The 26,447-nt window shown below is 39.8% G+C and overlaps 1 long non-coding RNA gene across 1 annotated transcript; it reads left to right on the forward strand.

Annotated features, from left to right (window-relative positions):
- Positions 1–12,318: 12,318 nt before the first annotated feature.
- Positions 12,319–25,300, forward strand: LOC133223369 (uncharacterized). The gene is made up of 3 exons (XR_009728544.1): positions 12,319–12,511; positions 12,799–12,929; positions 25,140–25,300. It is a non-coding gene; the product is annotated as an uncharacterized LOC133223369 (long non-coding RNA).
- The last annotated feature ends 1,147 nt before the right edge of the window (positions 25,301–26,447 follow it).

Genomic DNA, 26,447 nt, shown 5'->3' on the forward strand with positions numbered 1-26,447 from the left:
TAAGCTATGGTAACTTTCCAGAACTCAAGTGCCTTTAGTTTCCCAACTCTTTTAAAAACAAAGAAACAAAAGCAAAACCCCCACAAACACACACCTTAGGTCAGAGAGCAAAAGAAGACTTAGTCTAGTATATGAAATTCCAAGAACTTGAATAATCTAAAGAAACTCCAATTTCCAATCAGGATTTTGTATTTCATTTAAAAAGCTGTAATTAAATTAAAGCACTGCAGTTATAACTAAACAGTGTATCAGAGAAAGAGAACTCAAAAGGTTTCTGCCTCCTCAATTCTGAAAACTGAGACAAATGAGGACACTATGAAATAGCAGATGAACTGCTCACACAAAAAAAACCCAACAAACAACTAGATATTTTTAAGAGTTACTTGAAATCACGATTATCAGGAAAAAAAAAAAATGTATTCACTTACATTGCTCGGATAGCCTGAAATTCTCTCCTAAAATGGGTGTTATAAGTATATTAAAAAGATCGAGAGTATAGAATCATAGAATAGTTAAGGGTTGCAAAGGACCTTAAGATCATCAAGTTCCAAGCCCCTGCCCTGGGGAGGGACACCTCACACTAAACCATGTAACCAAAGGCTCTGTCCAACCTGGCCTTAAACACTGCCAGGGATGGAGCATTTACCACATCTTAGGGCAACCTGTTCCAGTGCCTCACAACCATCACAGTAAAAAACTTCTTCCTTATATCTAACCTGAACTTCCGCTGTTTTAATTGAAACCCACATAGAAATAATTATTTCATAGTAGTAACCTTCATGAATTAAGATGTTCTACTTTATATCTTGGTATCATCAGTATCATAAGGCAATTTTTCAATGTTTCTTCATCCCACAGCAGAGCAATGTGTCAAACCTCCTTTTAACAGGCAGATTAAAGGGACATCCTCAGAATGGCAAAAGCTTTTTCAAGGATTTTAAGTGTGTAGCCAAGAACCACCCATCCTCTTTTACACAATTAAGTTTGAGCTACAGATTATACTGCATTTTATTTGAGACTGAAGTTGTCCTTGGAGACTGTATTACACCCCATGTATCATAACCTACACCAGTACCCAGGCTATGAAAGATGCATGCCCTTGTGGTTTGGGAAATTTGAATTGCTTTCCCTATCTTTGCCCTTCCTGTGAAAGCCCAAGAAAATAACCCCAGAAACCACAGCCTACAGATTTATGAATCAATACAAACACTTTCATTAGTAACACATGCCATTCAAAATCTCACAAAACCAGCAGATGGACTTTAAAACATTAAAAGAGATGTTAAAGATTAGCTCTGTTTCACACATGCATGATGGTAAGTAATTAAGAGAAAGAACACATCATAGGAGTGATACATCCCAGGAAACTTCCCTAGGTGAGTAAAAAGGCAAAAAGAAAAAAAAATCTCCTAAACTTAACTTTTTAAAAACCATGCTTATATTTGCTTTTGCTTTAATGATCAGTTGACATGGCAGGAAGTTTCTCAAATCTTTGTTTTTCTCTTGCTATTCACAGCTTTGCCCAATACCATCCAGCTGAAATCAAAACCTTCAACATCACTGCTGTTATCCCTAGCATTCAGACAAGAAATCTCACACAGTGAAGAGCCATCTCTCTTTTGTGTTGATACTGGACAACTAATTAAAGGAAAAGAGTTCATGTACCCAAATAAACACAGGCTACAAGGGCAGCACAACAGAGGGTTGTTTACAACATACAGTGGTTTACACAAACAGTTTGCCAAATTGTCACTAACACAAGCTGATTAAGTCCACATAGCAGACAGCAGACAGCACAGGTCTGGAAGCAGTAAAACCACACTGGCTTGGGAAAAGTGCCATACAAATACGACAAAACTGCTTTTGAAGCTAATCTAGGCATCTTCACAACACATTTCCTAGTACTCTCTGTTCTAGGATTTGCTCTTGCAGAGCCAGTGCCGGTACAGGCATGCCTATATTCTTTTTTTCCTGTTGCTGTCTTGTAACAGGGAGGTCTAGCTACTTTTCAACAGCCACAGCAGTGTGAAGTTCTATGTCTCACCCATCTACTCCATGAAGATGAAAAGGAAAAAAATATCATCTTCTGCATCCTCCCTATCAGATGAGACAAAAGAGGTAGGGAGGAAAGGAGTTCTCAGCACCACAGTAAGCATCTCCTATTTACCAAAGGATCAAAAAAATCACCTCAAAGTCATCTAGTCCTTCCCCCTGTGCCATGGTAATACCCATCATGTTTCTGTCAGAACCCACAGATGCTTACATCACCCGTTCTTAAAATTATTCACAAATTTTCCTCATAATATCTTCAAATGCAACAGTACGTTAGCAAGCAAGGAAATAAAACAGATCATTGGGAGAAATATGTAGAGTATCCCTCACTCTCTCATTTCTCTGCTTTCTCTTGTTCAAAGCTAAAATAACAGCTCCTGGTTCATTCAGCCATTCCTCCAGTACGCACGTATTCTTACTGCTCCATTCCAGACTCCCTGTAATGGGGTCATATTACTTTTTTTTTTTCTTAATTAATAAATTCCACCTTTAAAACTGGACACTACCTCAACACTGGCTAGAAAGATACTCCATTTTATTTGCAAAGTATACTGTTCTCACACAAGAGATGCAGTCACAGGACTCCACAGTAAGAACTAGAAAGGTCCTAATGGTTTATGGAAGGAAGTCTCAGGGAGAAGCATTTGGTCCTTCTGATCTTCTCTATTGCTTCCATCAACCAGGTGGCAGTAATTACTTTTTAAAAGCCTCACAGTATTTGAAGTAAGGAACTGGAATCTGAAAACCAGCCCTGAGGAAAATACCCCCAAAATAATATATATATATAACAAAGAAACCCCCCAAAAAACCCACAAACAACAACAACAAAAAACCACCATAAAACAAAAAAAAAACCCACCACACACAAACATGTTTTCTAAAGGCAAAATTCAACCATTCCGTGATCTTGCTATGATGTTCTTTAGTTTTACATAACAGTGTTGGCTCTAATTATTATTCCTGTCATACACTATAAATACCTCAATCATCCATATATATAAAAAAACCCAACCACCCCAACAATTACACATATTCTCAAGAGTACTTTCCCAGCAAAAAGCGATTTTCAAGTAGTTTAGCACTCACCCTCAGTCAATTCCTCCAGACATTCTCTAATGTGAGTAAAGTTCTGACACTTTCTATCATAAACAATCAATCTATCAGAGATCAACTGCTCCTCTCCTGTTAGCATTCTGGAGAAAGAAACCGCATTAGTCTAACATGGCATAATCTTAAAAATAAAATCATATGGGCTACTCCTCATTTCTCTGTCATTTTCTATTGCTTTAGTAGGGTTTAATTCACAAGAAAAATACTGGAACAAATAATCAAAGTTAATCAGCTAGGACTACAAATGCTCATTTCCATTTCCCACTCCCAATATCTGTAAAGACAGACACTATAAACACTTTTCTCATTGTCACAGTAATACATGCATCTTCTATGAGTTCAGTAACTGCAGCAGCTCAGGGATTACACCAACCAGCTCTTACCTTCTCAATAGCGTTTTAAACACTTCAAGCTTAAACTTATCTAAATGCTCTATAACTTGTTCCTTCCTCACACCAGCTTAGGGTTTTAGCACTTGCCTTTAACACCATGTTCACCTCTGAGTCCCTATCTCTTGTATGAAAGATGAGGTGAAGAAAAAAAAAAAAAAGACCTGTCTGCTTTGCAGTGTCTGTCCAAAGCTTCAGTCTTCAAACAGCAGCAAACCTTCCTGGTCTTTCTTTTTACTAACATTATATTTCTGTAATTATCTCTGTCATTCTTTTTTGAGTTGGCTATTCTGAATGTTGCATTTTCATTATGTCATGCTTGTGCTTTATTTCTACACTTGTCCCTGGCAACCCAGCCTGAATTCCCTTTCCCTCCTTGTGTTTGATATTAAAGAGTTCATTAGCAGCCAAGCCAGCCTCTCACTACTTTTCATATTTTTCTGTGTGGAGGAATAGTTTCAATTTCTGCCATTAACATAACTTCCTGAAGTAGGAATCTCTCTTTTTTTTTTTTTTGAGTCTTTTTTTTTCTGAGTCTTTTTTTTTTCTTTTTCTCTCTTAATCAGGCTTACCTGAAGTCTGCATTTCTAAAATTCCATTGTTCTATTTTAGCACAAGTCCTCCTTCCTAGTCTCTCATTTTCTCACTCTCACACAAATTACGTATCTTCTGGTTATAACAAAGCTTAGAAGAGCCTATCCTCTGGCTGCTTTCCTCATAATTAGCACCTTTACTAAGGTCCTCCAAGAATTACTAGGAACCTGCGTCCCACTGCACTATAACTAGGCATTATGCCTAAGTAATCAGAATCACAGAGTTACTTGGGTTGGAAGGGACCTTAAAGATCACCTGATTCCAACTCTTTTCGCTAGACCAGGTTGCTATCCGGTCATCTGGATGACTGCTGCAAGGTGCTACAAACACTCTCATACAGAATATCTTCCTGATTTGCCAGCCTTCAGTCACCTCTACCAAGACAGTACCAATACTTTCTCCTTTTTTATTCAAACAGATTTTTGGTAGAGTTATTTAAAATGAAGTTTGTTTATTCTGCCATCAACTGTCTTTCCAACTCTCTTGTGCCATAGACCCCAATATTCCTGTACTTGAATAAATATTATTTTTATCTCAGAATATTTGAATGTACTTTGGAACAATAACTACTTAGATCCCATTATCTGCTGTCACTAAAACCAATGCTGAGTGCTCCTCATATGCTGCTGTTGAGTCGATGCCTCTTTTGTACCTAAACTGTGGTTACTTTAAACGTTTGTCAAAACTCTGTACAAAGGTTACCACTAATAATGGAATATGCCTTGCTGCCAAAGCAACAAAATTTTATCCCCCACCCTTGCTGCTAGTTTAAAATCAAACAGTAACTTTCCACCTAATGAATCAGTGCATATGTACCTGCTATGGTAATGACATAACACACAGCAAGTACTAAATTTAACTTAGTTTTATCACTTCCTAAACTCATACAACATCCATGAAATGAGAGGGATTAATATCACTTTAGAATTTTAAATTGTCAAGAGGAAGAATCAGGTATCATTTCATTCATCTTTATTTCAGTTAACTCTTTAAAATGTATCTGCATGCAAAGTAATTCAAACACTGTTGAATTTCACTGATGGCTATTGGGAAAAGTTCATGCAAAGGCAAGCCACACATTCTCCTAATATTTTTTTTTTTCCTTTTAGGCAAAGAATAAAAGAAACATTAATACCTGGAGAAGTGCTCAGTTAGCTTCTGAGCTACACCAAAAAGTGAAATAATACACCAAGTGTGAAATAATTTGGTATTTTAACTGAGCTGACTTGATTATGAGCTGAGCCAAAGTCTGTGTGCCCAGAACTCTACTCCCTCAGTCACAGAAGTCAATCTAACAATGACCATTATCACTTCCTTTGACCTTTCTCCATACATCCTTAACGTTAGGTGGTGGATGGACCATTTCTGACTTAACCTGTTTCACTAGCAAGTAAGTTACTAAAAACAACACTACTTGCAGAAGATATAACTTGCAAATAGCATGCATCATTAATGTGGTGTTCGCTAAACTGCCTTAGCTGTGTCTCTTCTTCTCCCCCCAAACAGTTCTTGTAAAAAGATGCAAGTTTCCCCACTCCAAGGACTCCACTAGCAGGCAAGCAAAACAAACCTAGCTCGATCTAGCCTAAGGAAAATTCCGTAAAACCATCTCAATACAACAGTGTGTTCTGCTGTATCAACACTAGTTAAGAACCCCTAAGCACTGGACTGTTGCTGGCAAACATCACCACTGTAAAAATCACGCCAGTGAAACTCTGCTAAAGGCAGATGTAACCAGTGACATCCATAAAACCTCTGTGTTATCTGGCAGCCAGTTCATGCTAATATCTCCCTGTGGTGCTGGGACCAAAACATTAAAAACAGAAATCACTGTGGGGGCAAATCAGTTTCTGCCCTCCATGTTTACTTTTCTCCAGCCTTTTTTTTTTTTTTTCCTTTTTCCCCCTCCAGTTTTAGGAAAATGTACTTCCACTTCACGTTTTCATCTCTTCTTATGATAAAGAACTTTCTAATTGTTTACTTGAAACCATTCCAAGCAGGCAAGCATAATTAATGTGAATTGCTGACTTGCATTAAGAAAGGAAATTATGCAGTTACACCTATTGCTGACTATGTGCTCTATGCTTCCCTGTACTGAATGGCAAAATGGCCAACTAAAACCAAAATAAAAAACAAAACAAACAAACAGCAACAAAAATAGCATAATTCCACCACAAAGTAACAAACTAGCTGCATCCACTACTTCTTTGAAACTTAGAATTGTGCATCCCACTATGACTGATGTTCCCTGTCCATGACACAGGCATTCCACCAGAACAGAACAAAGATGCAGCCCACCCTTTTTTTGCAGATTTTAATGGTTTGCAGAAAAATCTTTGGCTTCTTAGTACTTGTCATTGCTGTACCTCAGTCAGGGATACAGTCAAATGCAGAGAGGACCAGAACCCTCACCTCCAAAATGAATCCACATCTCGCTGTGGTCGGGAGCATGCACCTCCTTCAAAGTCCAGCACTGACAATCAAGAGAGTTCCTCAAAGGGGGAGATGAGTCTTTGTCCTCCACAGGTTTTCTTACTGGAATTCTCAATTTATGACTCTGTGCTAAAACATGTTTACAGCACTGGTGAGGTGTCAAAGTGTCACAAATGTGCAAGGTGTAAACAGCAGGGCTATGTTTAATAAAGCACAGGGGTCCAGTGCAAAAAGGTAACAAGCCAGGGATCTTTCACCTTCAACTTGTAATTATAACAGCAGCACCTCCCTACTCTGGCTCTCTTCTTCCCTTTTAAGTTCGAGATATACATGCTTACAGAAGCACTATTCTTAATGTGATGCCAGTGTAATAGCGAAGCAGCAAGCCAAATTCCCTCTCCCTCTCAGGTTTGTTGCATTCGAGCCGGAGCCATCCACATCAAAATGAGTTAACACAATGCAGTAAAAACCCATGCTACTTTTCGGACGTGGCTGCACAACGGCCATTTTCCATGACTTGTGTGTCAAAACTCAAACATCTGAAAGAATGTTTGGTTATTACAAATATATTAACTGTTAACAAAATTAAGTCAAAAATACAAAATTATCTTCCCTCCCACCTGGGGCTGCCTGAGGTTTTACAAAGGATTTTGTGAATGCAAGTGGGATTGATTCTTCAGCAGTTCAACTCTTCAGCTGTCAGCACAGCGCAATAAAATTAGCCAACAGTTAAGTTACAATTCAAAACTTTACTGGCATATAGATCTTGTCGATAGCTTAAAGGCTAGATGTTGGGTTGGGGTTTAACATGCATCCTTGTAGCTGGGAGCTCTATGTTTGGCAGTACTTTATCAGTTCCCCAGGCAAACTAAACTACTACTGGAACAGGCACTACCTTAGGCCTACTTTTATATAAATTTTCACAGAAATAAATCCTATACTCTGCCAGTATACAATTCATGGAACTTGTAAAAAACAAACTAGAATGATAAGAATAAAGGGCACAAGTGTCTTTCAGTAGCACTTAGTTACGCAAAGAGCCTAGCATGTCTTTATTATGCCACAGCTTCTTCTCCTCCCCTTCCCAACCCCCCCCTTTTTTTTTTTCTTAAGACAAACCAGACAAGTTCTTCTAAGGCATGCAACTGTTTCAATAACCAAAATTGTGACTGTCATACTGTTTGGAGACTACAGTAGAGGTGCAAGGGGAAATGATGACATTTGACTATGCTTCTAAAGTTAAACAACAACAAAAAAAAGTAAGAATTTGCCCAGTATTTTTACCACTAGCCTAGCTATGTATTTCCCCACACAGAAGCAGATAACGTCCTCTACAATGCTAATTATGATTGGACTATAATTAATTGTCATGGCCTATCATCAATGGGTAGGTGGGCAGTTCAGTATTACCTCACAATCTGACCTTTTTCTTAAAACAAAAACCAACCTATCAACCAAAAGTAGTCACTGATTTCCCAATAACTTACCACCCATCATGGGGAGCCACAACAGTCTGAAACAGGTAAATTTCAGGACAAATTCTGCAACTGCTATGAAAACGTGCTGCATTTAGTTTCAGAGATAATGCAAGTCAAAACCCCAAGTACATGTTACACAAACTCAGGATCTCATTCCTTCTCTTTAGGTGGCAGATGATTTTGAAGGAAAAATACTGTTATGCATATTTGTGGAACTAAGGTTTCAGGCCTCCTGCATGCAGATCGCTGTATTTGTGTCCTGTTTCCAAACTTTCCTCCATTAATTGAAGGTAATCCCACTAGATATCAGAGGTAACACGTTCTTAGATTGTGTCTTCACATCCCTCGAGACTCTACCACTGCTGTCACCGGTTCTTACCTTGCCTGCTCTGTTTCCATTCCACATGGAATTGCCCCATCAGGACATGCCCTTTGGGATCACCTTTGACACAATGTTTTTGGACACATGATTTGAAAAGGAAAGCTTTCTTATCATACTATCAATGAATCATTTACTGAAATATACCTACATAAAACAATAGGAAGTCTTACAATCAATGCCTAAGACAGAAATCAAGGCAAAATGTATTCCCAAAAGCTCCTCTGTCTGCAAAACACTAACTTCAGCTGTTAATGCTTTGCTACCCTCACAGCATCTCCAAACTTAAATTGACGCTTTGCAATGTACTGGTGTGTGTAATATATATATACACATATTACACAGGAGTAATTATGCCAGAACCACTTACTGCTGTATGCATTCACAAGTGCACTCAAAACTGTTCTTTCAATTCAGCCCAGTCTTCAGACTTGATACAGGTCTAACTGACCTGCTCCTCGTGACACAGTGAAGTCCTAGCTCCACTTTCCAGATGGACTAATCCAATCAGGAAAAGGCACCATTTCTTGGAGGCTGTTCACATGAGTTTTTAAAGGTACAGCAATTATCATAGAGCAGCCATACCTGCAGCTACTTACCAGCCATTATTTGGCCACCGTGCTGTACTGATAACAGGATAGAAGAAAAATTAGAATTTCCAGATCACCAGTGTCCCAGCTTTTGACCAGTGCATAACTTTTTAGCCTCTTGTGGAAGCACTCCAGGTTGCTTGTCTTGAATAATCACTAAAAGTGCATTCTTACCTTAAGCATAGGCATCTACTCTTGTGTAATACATTACCTGAAACACACCCAAAAGCAGGACACAAAAAGCACCATTTTGCCAACAGCTTCCTCAATACCCTACCTGAGAGCTTCCTTCAATGAGGATAAAGTATACACTTTTTTTCTGGGTTGTCAGATTTCTAAATATCTGACTAGGCTGAAAAGAGGTGACAACTAAGGTAACAGTGCTAAGTCAGCATGTTTGAGCAGGAAAGCCTGAGAGTTTAAGTGTTTGTAAAGCAAAATATAGTTATAAAACTGTTACAAAAAAGGATTGCTAGAACAAGAGGTCACAAAAGCCCTGTTCTCAGCAGCATATAACACCACAAAAACATACCAATTACTCTAGACAAGCCACAGAGCACAAACTGAGAGAGAGAACACCTCTCTTCAATGATTGAAAGAAACTACTGGTACAATAACATTACACCAGGATGTGGAGACCTGCATTTTTTAAAACTCAAGTGTGCAACTCAAACATTAAAGAACTAAACAAGATCTCCATAAGCCTAATTAAAATTTTACAAGCCCTTGCAATGAAACCTTCAGCAAGCATCAAAAAGCAGCATTTGTAGACTAACAAATAATGATATGCAAGAGTGGAACAGAAGTATTTGTGAATAATTCTTCTTTAAAAAAGCCTCTAAACTTGAGGTACATCAAAGTCATCTTGATAACCCCTCAATGCAGCTTATCAGAGAAACTGATGCTTCAGATGTTACTGTCTGTAAATCCAAAGACTTAAGCTTAACAGGAATCAATGCATTAGTATAATCTCTTGAGAATAAAATAAATCTTTAGATTTCTAAAACTCAAGTTTCATGTGAGGATCAAATAAAACCATGTCAGCAGCAGTCTCCAATGTTGGTCCTTGAGGTTTCAGATTGTATGGAGTTTTGTATCCCATTTAGAGAAAAAACAAACAAACAAACAACAAAAACAAACCTAAAATAACCCTTACAAAGATAATTGGGTTTTTACCACCATCACCACATAATTAGACACAGCGTGGATACAGTAAAGTTAAAAAAAAAAAAAAGGAAAAAAAAGGAAATTAAGTTGTGTTTCTTCTGTGGATTTCGTCAACACATTTTTCATAATTTTCATAAAATTCACTTAGTTACCAAAGCACATATCATCAGTCACCATGGCTCAATAAATAGATTCCTATATCTGCTAGAAGAAGTCCATTGAAAACCTTTGTCTTGATTGAGATGGATAACAGAAAAAAGCCCGAGGATATTCCAACAGCTTCACAACTGCCATCCTCAAACCAGTATCTCACTGGTACAATCTTGCCTTTTGTAATTATTTATACTTTACAGAGTAATTTGTAAGTTTTTCTGTCTTTTCCTTCTCCCTTTGACCTCCCATGTTCATTAAGGCAGAGGCAGAAATGAATTACAGCATTAGGTCCTAATTCTTAGATTAGTTTCAGATCAAGTGCTCTTTGTACACAGCAGAGCAGAAGGCAACATCAACAACATGAAAACCTTAATCCAACTTCACTCCACTGGGTATTATAAACCCTTCCAATTGCCATTTTTTCTAAAAGGTTTACTTCTAGAAATTACGAAGTAAAACCGGCACAGGTGAGAAGCATAGGTCTGTACTATTACTATGTTTGTGTGCAAACCTTTTTGAATGGACAGTTTATTATCACTCCCTCTTCTTCTCTCTGAAAATGAAAACAAGATAAAAGCATCATGCTTCACCACTGACCAGATGAGGCCCTGAATCTTTCTTACAACTATGGGAAGAAATAAAAACACTGCTGTACAGATGAAAAACGCAACTATAAACTCTTGCACAGCATCAGTTCCACATAAGTCAACAGAAACCATCTAGGCAGAGAGGGGGACTGGCAGATTCTGAAGTCTTTTTCAGTAGTATGGCAGCATATAAAACAACACACTCATTTTTAGGCATTTTTCTTATTATTATCACCATATGAGAAGAGCAAATGCTAATCCAAATGCTAATCAGAAAACTGATCACACATCCCAGGGAAAAGGAGGAAATCAGACAGAAATAAAAATCTCTAACTACTACAGGTGTGTCTCAGCATTTCTCAGTTATACGAAACCATACACCCCAACCTGGTAAACTGTCCTACACTGGCAGGCTAGCTCTACACACAGCCTCTTAACAGCGTGTATCTGCCTGCACCTACAGATTATTCCACAAGGAGCAACTCAAAATAATGTCGAGTTACTACCAGCCACTTTGGGTGCCAGAACATGTTCACATGACCTTGTTCCTCATTGCCTCAAAGACCAGAGAGAGCAACACAGCTTTATGAGGACACACTCCCTTCTCCAGTTACCAGGGCCCTGAAGTTGCAAGAACCTCTATTCCCTTTGGCATCCCAGGAAAATATCAAAATAGCTTTCAGTGATTTGGTGAGCGACACAGTGAGTGTCCCGAAACCAAAATCAGTGTTACTAGTCTGTTAAAGCAGAAGCCCAGACCAAACTGACAACCCACACACAGGGCCACGCAACTAACAGACCGAAGCAGAAGTACCCGGCACTAACTAAAGCATCACACTTGCGAGTAAAAAAAAAAAAGCTTTCGTCGAAATAAAAGCTCGCATTCCACGCTCCCACCTCGGCACTCACCCGCTCCCCCGCTCACAGCCCTGCGCGCAGTCTGGGTCCCCTCCCTGAAGTTTGCCACCAACGCTGCCCACGTCGCCCTACAAACCAGCAGCGGAAAAGCCGAGCCAAAAAGATAAAGGGGATTAGGCAGGCATTACTTCCAGTGACCTATATACTCCCCTCGGCAGCCCTGAGACAGACAGCAGCTGCTCGGCTGCGGGGGGCACCGGACCGCCGCTCCACTCCACCCCACCCCGCCGCGCCGGACAGGCCAAAAGGCACTGCCCACCCCAGGCGGGAACGGCTGTGTGTGCCACGGAGGCCCCGCCGCCAGGTCCGAGGCCCGTCCCCAACCATGGCCACCCCCTCATGGCTCCCGCCCCGGCGGACCCAGCCCCTACCTGTCGCGGGCGGTGCCGGAAAGTTTCCCCGGGGAGGGGCGAGACGAGGCGGCTCCGCTCCCTCTCTGCCGAAGCTCCAGGAGGGAGGGAGGGAGGCGACTGTCAAGGTAAGTCGCCGCCAGCGACGGGGCAGACGGGACCCGCGCTAATCCCCCAAGGAAGAGATCCCCCTCAAGGCCGCCCTCACCGAGCGCCCCAGAGGCTCCGTCCCTTCAGGGCGGGCATCTTCCCCCTCGCATCTCTCCCCTCATGGCGGGCGGCCCCAAGTCGGCACCGTCCGCGGAGTTTGTGTAAGCGGGGGCCGGGCCCTTGAGTCAGAGCGGCGGGGAGGAGCCGCGACCTGGCGGGGTGAGGCGAGGCGAAGCCCAGCCCGTCCCGCCGCGGCCCCTGGCGGACGGCCGGTCCCGCCTAAACCGGCGGAGAGGGCGTCGGTCGGTGCCGCCTCTCGAGGTGATGGTTGTGGGTATCAGGCGAGGAGGTCTCAGCCCGGAAAGGAACATGTTCCTGGACCAAAAACACAATAAACACGCACCTTTTTAATTTCTAACTATTACTGCTAATAGTTACTTTTCTTTAGATGATACAGTGGCGTATGGGTGGAGGTCCCTCCCAGCGGAAAATGCCAGTGCTCCATATGGCACGTCTGGAGTCCTCTGTCCCCAGTGAGCCGCACGCTGGTCTTTGCGGCCTGTCTGCTTTTCTGAAGAGGTATGGGCAGGGGGAATCACCTACTTGCATTTGCCTGGATACTCTCAGAGGGTTACTCATGTAGCCCCTGTGAGTAATTAAGGAAGGTTGCTGCCATCAATTTCTCCTGCATGGAAAACCCACAACCCAGAAGTACCATTTTAAATATAACACATAATACTTAAAAATCAGAATTAGAAGTCATTCCCTAATGATACCAGCCATATAGTTCTTATTTTTAAATACCTCACTATAACCGTGATACACTGCTGTGGTGAATAGTTAAGCATGGTTCCATATGCTGTTGTGTCTTTTTTAATGACTTCAGATAAATTAATTAGACTGTCAGGGTACTGATTGTGATTTCACTAATGACTCAAAATAGGAATAGATGTTGGCCTATTAGGGTAACAGCTAACTTAAATAAACGTATAATATAATTTAACAAGTGTAGTGGTGTTCTCTGTGATTTCAGGAAGCATTCTCTGCAAATGCTCCATGAAATTAAAGAATAATTTACTAAGATCACTAACTAATTAGTTTCACACAAACTAACTCACACCTAGGTATGCCAGAGTTCATATTTCCCAACCCAAGACAAAACCATCATCCAAAACTCCACCCAGAAATAAACCTAATGTGAGTGAGGCTCCTCCACTTAGAAAGACTAGAAGAATCATTGGTTCTTGTAAAGTATCTTGACACATGTTGAAGCTAGATCTAAGCTTTAAAGGGGAAAGGGGGAAATTCCATTTCCAGAGACACGTCATTGTGTATTGTTTTCAGAACTGCAAGGTAAAATATTAGTTCCACATAATTCCTTATTGCAAATACTATGATAGAGGTGCTCAGCAGCACTACTAATGTCATTTCCCTCATAGTCTGAATCCAGAACCTGTTACCATCTGGGCATGCATGTCTGTGTTGGAGAAGTGTTTCCCAACATTTGATCTTGTATTAGCATTTGTTCAGGAAGCAGCTACTATAGAACCTGAGTACACAGGTGGATGGCATTTGGTGGCTTCTTAGCATGGCAGAGTAGAAGCCAGCTTGGGAATTTGGTCAAATTGTCTAGAGGACTGTAGCAAAAACTGAGAGGATACTTCTGTTTATATTGTTTGGTCTCAGAAGCATGGGAACCATCAGGCAGCACACAGATGAAAGATGCCCTTTGTGTGAAACATCTCATCATAAGCAGATCATTAAGGAGTGAGCTTCTGAAACAGTGCCTGTTACTGATGCTGATATCATCTATTTCACTTCTTTCTATCACTGCTCTAAGCATTTCAAAAACATTCCATAATTATTTTTCCTGTAATAATCAGATTGAAAATAGCTGTCCCTTTACATCCCTGTCTCTTATTCGTTAGATAAGCTGTTCTATCACACAGAAGAGATAGAAGTGTAAAGATGGCTTATCACAAGCCTCTCACTAATCCTCCTACCAGCCCTCTTTGTTCTGAAGGCATTCTTAGCTTCTAAGAAATACTTCACCCAGGTATAAGAGGCATAACACTTGAAGCCAAACACAACTAACTGACAGGATAGTTGCGAGCAGGGAAGATAACATGAGATTTCATGAACAGCATTTCTGAGTCTTGAGTATTGTATCATTACAATTAATTGTGCAGTGCCTCTAGTTTTAAGCAATAATTACAGCAAAGTTTATATTTACAGTAGTTAAAGAACATAACAACATGTCTGCTTATACTTTGGTCACCAGTTTAACTCACTTTCCACAGAAATTCCAGAAAGCTTCTGCATTCTGTGACCCAGGGGAATGCCCACAGTGTCAGACAAAAAATTACTGTTGCAGATAAAAATGACGAAGCTTATCAACATATGTAAAACAGACAACTTTTAGAAGAGCTCTCTTACTGTGACTTTTTTTTTTTTGTTACATATTTTAAAGATGTAGCAGCATTTGTCCATTAGGAAGTGTGCTTTATGCAGAGTTTAACTACACTCTCCAGCTGCAAGTTGCAGGTGTACTACAAATAGAAAATCCTTAGGCTGGAAATAGTTCCATTTTAAAAAAGTCCAAACAAGTCACTGACAACAAAATAGAATGTTTGCTATAAATTGGGTGACCCCTGAGCTACCCCATTTAAGACAGATTTTTCATGGATGTGATTTAGATATCATCTCAGTAAAACAAACCTATACTACAGTTGCTTCTTAGCAAAATAGCTGATTTTGAGGAAAGGTGTTAGAGGATAAACATGTCCTGTTTAAAAATGAAGAGGAATACAGGCATTTTCTGAGTCACAGAGTCGTAAAATCATAGAATAGTTAGGGTTGGAAAGGACATTAAGATCCGTATCCTGGGGTGCATCAAAAGGAGTGTGACTAGCAGGTCGAAGGAGGTGATCCTGCCCTTTTATTCTGCTCTTGCGAGACCTCACTTGGAGTATTGTGTACAGTTCTGGTGTCCTCAACATAAAAAGGACATGGATCTGTTGGAACAAGTCCAGAGGAGGGCCACGAGAATGATCAGGGGACTGGAGCACCTCCCATATCAAGATAGGCTGAGAAAGTTGGGACTGTTCAGCCTGGAGAAGAGAAGGTTGCGTGGAGACTTCATAGCAGCCTTCCAGTATCTGAAGGGGGCCTATAGGGGTGCTGGGGAGGGACTCTTCTTTAGGGACTGTAGTGGTAGGACAAGGCGTAACAGGTTAAAACTTAAACAGGGGAAGTTTAGATTGGATATAAGGAGGAAATCCTTTCCTGTTAGGGTGGTGAGGCACTGGAATAGGCTGGCCAAGGAGGTTGTGAATGCTCCATCCCTGGCAGTGTTCAAGTCCAGGCTGGACGAGGCCTTGGGTGATATGGTTTAGAGAGAGGTGTCCCTGCCCATGGCAGGGGGTTTGGAACTTGATGATCTTAAGGTCCTTTCCAACCCTAACCATTCTATGATTCTATGATCCAGTTCCAAGTCCCCTGCCATGGGCAGGGACACCTCACACTAAACCATGTCGTCCAAGGCTCTGTCCAGCCTGGCCTTGAACACCGCCAGGGATGGAGCATTCACAACTTCCTTGGGCAACCCATTCCAGTGCCTCACCACCCTCACAGTAAAGAATTTCTTCCTTATATCCAATCTAAACTTTCCCTGTTTAAATTTTAACCCATTCCCTCTTGTCCTATCACTACAGTCCTTAATGAAGAGTCCGTCCCCAGCATCCTTATAGGTCCCCTTCAGATACTGGAAGGCTGCTATGAGGTCTCCACACAGCCTTCTCTTCTCCAGGCTGAACAGCCTCAACTTTCATATTATATGCTATGTTGTGGCCTTTCTTTCTGATATTCTGTGAGCAACAGGAAAAAAAAAAAAAAAAGGTCTGTATTAAATCTTCATAAAAGTCTCTACACACCCTAAAACCTTCATACAAAGAAAGAAAAGCATCATACTTTACATGTTTATGAAAAATCATTGGTTACTTCTACCTAAATCATGTTTCACCTGAGTAGTGTAAGCCACATTTATCCCTGAATGTTCAAAGATATCCCCAACTTTTTTTTGAGGTACAGTTTTGCAAATATTTTTCTTCAGTGCACAATTTATAATGTAGCACCATTCTAAAATCATTAGTATGTGAAAAATAAATGTTATATTTACATGGAAGAATCCCAGCACTTGGCTAGACTGATAACTAATTAAAATATATATATACAGATTGGAAATTAAAGTCACCTTTAAGTTTCTGTAGTTTGATGAAGAGAAACAACTGAAAAGATTCTATAATCTATCTTAATTGGCAATTGTTAATTTACTTGTTTCAAGACAACTCTTCAAACAAAAGAATGTTTATTGAATAAGTTATATAAACAGGATTTATTTAAAAAGACTCCCATTTCTTTGACCATTACAAAACAGTGATTCCTGAGACAAACCAAAATAAGTTCACTGCCCCTTTAGCAAAAATATTTTTCCTCTTTAAAGCTAGATTTGGTTTTCTATGATACACTGTAAGGGCTTGACACTGATTTTGTGAATAAGTTAATTTGCTCTGCTCCAGAAGACAGTTTGCTCGTAGTCTGTAATTTCTCAGACTCTGTAAAGTGGCACAGGTCAGCAGTGCTATCAAAAGAACTCATCTTGCCTTCACCCACCCGTTCTCTCCCTCCCTACACTTCCATCTTCCCTGATGCAGTCAAAGAAAATCTGCAGCTGGTTATCAGTTCCCCAATCCAGATAAAAATCAACCCCCTTTTTTCATGGTTCTTTGATCTGGTTCACCTGCCACCACATAAATCTTTACCCTGGCACAAGAGAGGGAGCAGCACAAGGGCAGGAATGAGCTGTGGCACCATAAATTAACATAAAGGATATGTGAAACTGAAAGTATGATTCCAAAAGTGGTTTTTTTAACGGATAAGCATCTAGAAACAATTGTGCTCTATCCTTTTTTTGTGAAGCTTTTTGCTTCAGAGTATGTCTAAAGCATGTGCTATAAGATATCCTCTGCATTATCAGAGAACTTTCCTTTGCCCTCTTCAGACACTCTCTTTTTCTCATCATGCTTTGAAAACACAGTGCTGAACCCTGAACTTGTGCTGTAAATCCTTCAAGCTGTGTTTTTAGGGAGGAGGGGGGCAACTGATAACTTTTTTTAAAAAAGAAAGGATAAAAAGCCTCCCTTCTCACAGAAACAAAACCTCCTTCCTTCTCTGTAGCCTGCTAGTGTTGAAGGATGGAAACATTTTCAGTCTCTCCAAGATTTCTTTCAGATTTGCCAAACCATCCCTGCCACCGAAGATTTATGTCTGGACCCTAGCAAAGCGCTTACCTTAAGAATACAGCCGAAGGATATTTAACGAAACTATATCCCTAGAGGATGAGTAGCAGTAGACTCTTTGAAGGCTCAGTCCTTTTTTAATTATGAGCTAGACTCCAAGGTCCAGTGGGAGGTTTGGCCAAGGACTACATAACACATTTCTTAATGAAAATCAGGTTATCAGAATTATTCTTCTTTTCTGGTTATGCAGACTGTGATTATAGTGAACATGGTATTTAAACAGAGCCAAAGCTACTCTTCTGTAACCTACAGCCTTGCACCCATGTCTCATCAACAGTGAAAAACATCATTTTTTATATTCTTACCCCTCCAAAAAATCACTCCACAATCTGGATATAATAATTTAATTATCTCATATTAAAAAAAAAAACAAAAAAGCAAAAAAACGAAATGACGACAGTTCCTGAGTAGGGAAGATTTTAGTAGACCGCAGCAGCACTACTGAATGCTGGCTCAGATACAAGACCTCCTCCCAGCTAATTACAATGCAATCTATGTAAATGCCTTAGAGAAGGACCTGCTTAGTAATACCTACACAGTATTTGCTTTGTTTTCATAACATCTCCCCTAGTTTTCACCATTATATTTTCCTCCCTAAGTCACACTTCTGTCTGTTTTCCTAAAAACCTTCTATTTGTCTTCCTGACAGACCACCTCTCTAATCACTGAGGTACTGACAATGGGAAATAGGTTACCTGTGATACGAGAAAATCCTGCAGCCTGTGGTGCATGAAGCCTAGCTGCCAGATGTGAAATCAGACATCCTGGAATTTCTTTTTCCTTTTTCCCTGAACTAATATGAATTTGTACCTGCTGGAAATTGTTACTGAGGGAGGGAAAAAGAAAATGTCATCCTGTACAAGCCCACTGATCTCTGAATAATACTACTGTCCACCTGCACACCTGGTAAGGTGCAGAGACAAAACAAGCAATTAAAGATTTGACAAGTCTGCATGTCTTTCTTATACTTCTTAAAATACAATGAAATATTATTAAGTAGCATTCTTGTGTGAGTGTATGAATACTGATTTCCTCTGTGAATAGGCCAATACTAGACAGGACATGAACTATTCAGCTTCTAGGCAAAAAATCTATAGTGAATCAGAGAATAATTCTTACTAGTGTTTTGTTCCTCTGCACATGCTTTTTTTTGTTCCTTGCCTAAGTCTGGAATAAAGTGATTCTTCACCATTGTCAGATACTTTGTGAAGTCAGTAGGTGTGACTTTCTACAGGGGAAATAAGAGACAGAAATACAATTTGCAAAGGAGAAAAGCTTTGCTTTGCATTTCTTGCATACAATGTACAGAAAAAAAAAAAACATTTTTATTTCCTGAAAACTCAGTTGTCCTTAATGATTTACATTGTAGCTTAACTTCTCTTAGGAATGCATGGCTAACTGGTAAGAGTTGTTTAATACAAAAAAAGTTGAGAGAAGCACTTACTTAATTTAAAAAAAAATATTGTTTTTCATTTTTTGCCAGTAATGATTTTATTTATGCCAAATAAATACTCAGGGCAAGAGCAAAGCTGGGCACCAGTCTTTGTGTGAGATTAATTACTTCAAGCTCTCAGAGTGGGCAGTTGGAGAGAAACTCTGAGAAAGACACTGAGAACAGTCAAGACAAAATCTCCAAAATGACTTCCAGCAAAATCTCAGACATAAACCCTCATATTTTAAGGAAGGGACTTGTTCTGCAAGGTATTCAACAGGAAGTTTTATTGAAATCCTCAGCAATTCAGTCAATGACTGATGGAGATTTGGGGTCAAATACCAGCATTAGTTGGTGCCTATATTCTTTGAAATAAAATCCTGTTGGGATTTTTTCAAAAGCACCTGACAGGGTGCTTAAGAAGTGTTCATAACCCTTTGCAGTTAAAAATCATTGGATAAAATGCATAAACAGCATTAGGTTCAAAGACCAGGATTCAACTCTCTCTCCCTTTGAGAACTAGTTCCTAGCTGCCAGCTAGTGCAGTCGTGCTCTTCTTGCTTACTTTTCCCAGGCTTGTGTTCTTTGCAGCATAGTACTCCAGCTTCAAAAGACTCCTTAGTTTCCCATTTTGTATAAATTGATGTAAGAAACACTGATGCAAGGATGGAAAGGTGAATTTGAATTTCTTTGGCTGAGTTAAAATTAAGCCCTGCTCTTTTTTCTTTTTTTTTTTTTTTGTAGGCAAATGATCTATTAATGTACTATTTCTAGGGCCAACAGCAACTCCTCAGCATATATGTTCTGAAGAAAGCTTCCTTCAGTTCTTTCTAAGAGCAGTTCCTAGACACTGGGAGCTAACTAAATAGAAGTCTTCATTTGTAGCCCTAATTCATACACTGAATCTCCAGGGAGGACAGAATTGTAGTTACACCCCTCTGTGTTGCATAGCCCTTTAGCTAAGTCTAAGCAGCTCCCTCCTCAGTGGAGACTTCCTGGCTGACCTTTGTAAGAGACTTACTTGTGCCCATGCACTCCATGAAGGACCAGTAACGCAGGTATGAATTTCACTCTAGCATCTGAAAGTTAGGCAGTGCCACTGCTGCTGGAAATCTGGCTACTAGCTCTCTCTACATGGTTTAGTCTGAGGTGTCCCTGCCCATTGCAAGGGGGTCCTTTCCAATCCTGACTATTCTGTGATTCTATTTTGAAGGCAAAATAGAGAACTAGAAATAGTCAGAATTATAATTCAAGGGAATTCGTCTTTTAGCTGCCTTTTTTTACAGTATTTCTGTTGAGTTGTTCTGCTTTTCCTATTATTCCTTGTATTTCTCTCCCCAAACTGAGATTCTGTAGTATTTTACTTTCATTAAGGGAAAATTTCATATGGTTGCTGTCTACCTATACAAAGGAAAAGAAAAAAATGCGTAGTTAGTATCCTGAATAGAGTGAATTGCATAATGAAATGTTACTCATTTTGAACTTGGACTGTGAGAATTTAAGAAATATGGCCTAACTGTACAGCATGAGTTGTACATGCTTGTCCCTGAGAAATCAGTTATAGTTTGCACTCCCAACAACTCGTAATTTACAGAACGTAAGCTGACAGATACTAGTGTTTTGAGATTCTTTATCGTAAGAAATTACTTATTCAAGTTCAATCTTGACACCCTTGCTTAAAAATGTATCATTTTTAGGGACTCTCCTTTAATGTGTAGTCACTGGAAATTGGAATCCTGCAGGAATTCAATGTTTTTCATTTGTTGTTCCTGGCAGCTGTGCATTAGTAGCATAAATAAATTAAATAAACAGCAACATCTGTTCCAGTCACTAGAGGCTTATTGCTGGAGTTTTCTGCATTGGATAGGAGGAGAAGCTCCAGTAGTAGAACTCAGCTTTGCAGATGAGAGATTAGTGGAATCATGAGGAATAAATGCATAAAATTGTGACCCATGGGAATTTCTCACCTGTCAAATGATGACAGTAACTAATGTCAAAGTCTGAAGTCCTTTAGTCTCTATTCTGCATTATTCATCTGAGTAGGAATCCCATTATATTCAAAGAGCTAATATGCTATCAGCCTGTACCTTACTAAAAAGAAAATCTGTGGTGTAGCTGTAAACCTAAGCCTGTACATTTTTTCTTTTAGTTCATTATTCTTGGTTCCAGGACATTAGTCTATATATGTATATGAATAGTAGTGTGCATATTTACTTGTGCATGTGCGAGTGGGACTCGATAATGCACATGTGGCCTTACATGCCCTAGTCAAGGCACCTCCCTGTCTTGCTTTGACAAAATAACAAATAAACATTGAATAGCTATGATGCACAGAAAATATGACAAGGTGATCTTGTTTAGCCTGGAGGAGATAGGCTCCTGAAGAGGGACATTTTACAAGGGCATGTAGTGGCAAGACAAGGGGGAATGGCTTTAAACTGACAGAGGGGAGATTCAGATTAGATATTGGGAAGAAATTCTTCCCTGTGAGGCTGGTGAGGCCCTGGCACAGGTTGCCCAGAGAATCTGTGGCTGCCCCATCCCTGGCAATGTTCAAGGCCAGGTTGGATGGGGCTTTGAACAACCTGGTCTAGTGGAAGGTGTCCCTGTCCATGGCAGGGAAGTTGGAACTGAATGAGCTTTTAGGTCCCTTCCAACCCAAACCATTCTGTGATTCTATGATCTAATAACACCTCAGGATTCAAACTCCATGAATCTCTCCGTAAACCTGGGAGAGCAGTCACAAAGTAGGTATGTGTTCCTGTGCTAGTATTCCTATGTGATAAGGTAATGAATGCTCTGTTACAATTTTTTAAAAGACGCAATAATAAGCCAGACACATGTAACTTGCCAATTCCGTGAAAATAACCTGGGAAAGTAGTATACAGCTGCAGGAAAAAAGTGGGAGAATGAACCAGGATGTTTCATTTCCTTTACTGGAATCCAGAAACTCAAATGGAAGTTGCTTATCAGGTTGCAAGCATAGCCAGAAATACATGCTAATAAATAATACTAAAATTGAAAGGAAAACAAAACTGGAGCTCATACACTTCTTCTGAGCTGCTGAAGTGCTATAGTTACATAGTACATGGTTGTTTCAATTGGCAAGATCAGATTTTGGTGAAACTATTTCTTATACTGAGTCCTAGGCATTTAGGAAAAGAATTTATAGCAGTTAATCTGTTCCTAGCTGGAGCCTGCAACTCAAAACAGGGCTTCTTTTGACAGAAATTGATCTCTTCTGGGAAGGTAACTAGTTCCCCACCTTCTTCTAGTTCTTGTTCAGACACCTCTTTGGGTCTAATCATAGCAATCAGAGACTCACAGAAGCACAGTCAATCAGGTTGGAAGACATCTCTGGAGGCCACCTTGGACAAGACCCTAATCAGAGAAAGACCAAATCAATCAGGTTGCTTAGGACTTTTTTCAGTACAGATTCAAATGTTTCCAAGGATGGAGATTCCACAACCTCCTTGGGCCCTTGTTCCAATATTGGACTACCCTGATGGTAACAAAGTTGTTTCTGATACCTAGCGGGAAATAGTTCTGATTTCCAACTATTGCCTCTTGCCCTGTCACTCTGTACCTTCAATAAAGACAAGGGCTGACTCATGCTCAACTTGTCCAACAGGACCTCCAGCTCCTTTTATGCAGAACTGTTTTCTACCTACCTGGCTTCCAGCCTGTCCTGTTGCATAAAGTTATTCCCTGACACAGGACTTCGCGTTTGCCTTTGTTAAACTTCATGAGATCCCCATCAACCCATTTATCCAGGATGCAGAGGTCCTTTTGAATAACATCCCTACCCTCCAGTGTAACAGCTGTGCCCTACAATTTGCTATCACTCACAAATTTGCTGTGAGTGCAGTTCATCCCATTGTTGAGGTCTTTAATAAAGGTGTTAAATAGTATTGACTCTAGTATCTATCCCTGCCTGAAGGCACTGCTAGTAAGTGACAGTTGGATTTTGTATCATTGGTCCCAGATAGCTTCCTGGGCCCAGCAATACAGCCAGTTGCAATGCCTGGCTTCCTAAGAAAGGCAGCTGTCAGGGCCTTTCAACGCTTGTGCCATTAATTTTAGTCAGTGGAGTCTGTGGCATCATTATTTTCATAACATAAGCAATAGAGGGCTGCCAATGAAGTGATCTGGTTGAAGGTTTAGAGCAAGTGAGTAAGCAGAAGGTAGTGGTAGTGTGAGAGATAGTAACTGAATCCTAGCAAAGGATATCAGAATGCATTGCCAGATCACCAGTCATCGCAAGACAATGGTTATAAGGCAACAACAGTTAAAAGGGGTTCAAAAGGGAGTAAATAAAATGGAGGACAAGTCCCAGTGATTTTAACTGATATTGAAAAGAAGTACTCCTGGAGCTTTCTTTGGCTCAGAAAGTTTCTGAACTGATTATTGCTGGAGAGAGAGGTCACTTCAGCTATTTTCATCCTCTTCCCATAAGTATGTACTATTAGTGATTGTAGAAGATGAGCTATCAGATGGACAGACCCATCTGTGTAAGCTATTATAGAGCACTTGACTTCCATCTCTTTTCGCACTGAAATCATGAAAGTACCAACAGGCTAAGTGGTAGTGAGGCAGAAGCTGAAGCAAAGAAGACATTGACTTTGTTACAATATACAGGAAGAAGCTGAGAAGGTTGGAGGTTCCCACTATCTTTTTCATCCTTTAGAAACCTCAATTTATTGCAAGCAGCAGGAAGAGAAAGTAGCAGCATATGGACTATTTAGAGTAATTGTTACAGCTCTGGGAAGAATTATATTTACCAGTTCTGTCTAAGCACTGAATGTCAACCAAGTAGGTCTGATGGATATGTGTGGGTAAAAGAGATATGTGGTAATTTGAAGGAACACAAGTATGCCAGCAAAGGCTTCTTCAACTTCCTGTGAGGGTGTTTTTCAGTTTTGAAATTATATCTCAGTCTGATAGGTAGTTTTCAGGCTTGCTGTGGTGAAAGTTGTTCACATGAAAGTATAATGCAGCCTATATTTGATTACTAATTATTTGGCATTTACATCTCCATTTTCTCAATTTTGTTTTACTTCTGGTCTGCAATGAACATCAGTAATACGTGGACCTCACAGATGCAGAAATCAGGAATTACAGCATGGAGATATTTATTGTGTAATAACTGAATTCAGTCATTGCAGCTCTTTGAAGTAAAACTGTAAATGGTTCATATAAAATAATTCTGGTTTTAAGGATAATGAGTTATATAATTTAGTAGCACTGGGAGATAACTTCTTTAAAAGTTGCTGTTGCTAATGCTTTTTCCGTACCAATTTCATGCTGTTAAAACTCCACCGGCATTAATGGAGTTAAACCTCATTTTCATTTCCATAAATGCAAAGAACGCTCAGTCTCAGTGATTTTTTGTACATACAGTTTCAAGTGTGCTTGAAACTGCTAAACCCACTTAATTCCACACAAAAATAAAGCCTAATGCAGAGAGATCTAATTGTTCTTATTTCACACATAAAACTCTGGCAGACAACAGAACAATGATATTCTGTTCTTTGACATTTTAGTGGTTGAACATTCAGAGGCTTTTTGAGCTGTATTTTTATCAATGAAAAGTCTGTGAAACCACTTAACCACAATTTATCTTGTATTAATGTAATCCTGTCCACCAGCTTCCATAGATGATGGAACTACTAACTGCCTGTATCAAAGGGAAGAAAAAGCATTTGATTTGTAAGATATAAATCAAATCTTTCGTTTCTTCCACTTTGATCAGCTTTGCTTATGTGGGCACATAATCTGACCCCCTTTGCCATCTAATTTTCAGCCTCGTTCCTCTCCCTCCCCTTAGTATTGAGCTTTTATCAAGGCCAGATTTTTTTTTTCTCTCTCCAGGGACTAGTCATGCCTCATTTATTCTCTTCTCAACGTGGCTCAGAAACCCTCTTGCAATCTTAAATCATTAGAAATACCCACTTCTTGCAACATAAGCTACTTCTGGGTTGTTGGTTTTTTTGTTACTAGGCTGCCGCTCTATGGCCATATGCATAAACTACAGGTTTAGTTCCACAATAAATTGTTTTTGAGGAGTTTCTGGGAATGTGCGATAGAATATCTGGGCTTCGTGTTCTGCAATGAGAATATGATTACTTTAAAGAGGATAAAGGAAAAGACTACCATTTCACCTGTAGGTATGCACCAGCTTGGTATCTTAAAAACATTACAGACTATCTTTTTGATCATTAATTCTGTACATACCTAACATGCAATTTACAACTCGTGTACCCTAACATGCAATTTACAACTGTGCTGCTTGACCTGGCTGTCTAATATAATGGTATTCTGAACTGGATTTTCAGATGAGAGAACGTTCAGTCTTTTGTGCCATAAAGCAAAAGTATATGCTTTCAAAATACCCTGGCTAGAAAAGCAAGTGGATGTTTATAGGCAGATACATGCCTGGTGTCCTTCATAAGTATGAAGTTTTGATGCTTTTGAATCTCAGCTGTAACTAAGCCAAGTGAACCAAACTGTGTTTTAAACGTAGAGGCTTATATGTAGCCATAGTGGTTTACAAACAGGTTAAAGGGACATCTAAACTTTTATTAAGAATTCTTTCAGTTATGCAAGGCTAGAATACACTGCCTAGTAGGTTATAATATAAATCACTGCTTTCATATGTGCTTCTAAAAGTGGAGAGGATTGAAATTTAGCAGATCTGCCTTCTGGAGTACCGTGAGCAAGCCTGAGTTTCACAGTGTCAAGACCCTGCGCTGACAAACCTCATGTTGAAGAGGGTGAGAATGCATATATGTATAGTATTACTCCTCCTCCTTGGGCAATTTTGCATGTTTCCATTCAGAAAGTGGAATAAGAGCAAGCTTGAGATGTGTTCCTGCCTTCATTTTTAGCACACCCGAGCTGAGATGAAAACTGCAAGGTTGATAGAGATCTAATATCTTGTAGATGTTAACTTATAAAGAACACAGTCCCTGGTTGATGTCCTGTCAGTGACCATCAGGTGCTACATAAAATATAGTGAGGGCTTCAAAATGATACTATTTTCTGTATAAACAATACCTACTGTTTGAAAGAAATCTCAAAAATCCAAGTCCAAACCAAAGGAAATTCATTCATTCAGGTGAATAAAAGAGGAAGGATTGGCTTGCTTGAAAACAAGCTCAACATTTTTGCTGCCTGTTTTCCTTTCAATAGTCTCCTGTATGTGCTCCTGGGTTTGCTGGAAGGCAGAGGGGAAGCAGGGTTGTTAAAAATTGAACAGCTTGCTCTTACTAAAATAAAAATCCATCATTGATGTGAACTAAAACAGGT

This window comes from Neopsephotus bourkii, unplaced genomic scaffold, assembly GCF_033783945.1.
Source record: "Neopsephotus bourkii isolate Nb327-2 ecotype Australia unplaced genomic scaffold, CSIRO-AGI_Nbou_v1 NB_168, whole genome shotgun sequence".
NCBI classification, from domain to species: Eukaryota; Metazoa; Chordata; class Aves; order Psittaciformes; family Psittacidae; genus Neopsephotus; species Neopsephotus bourkii.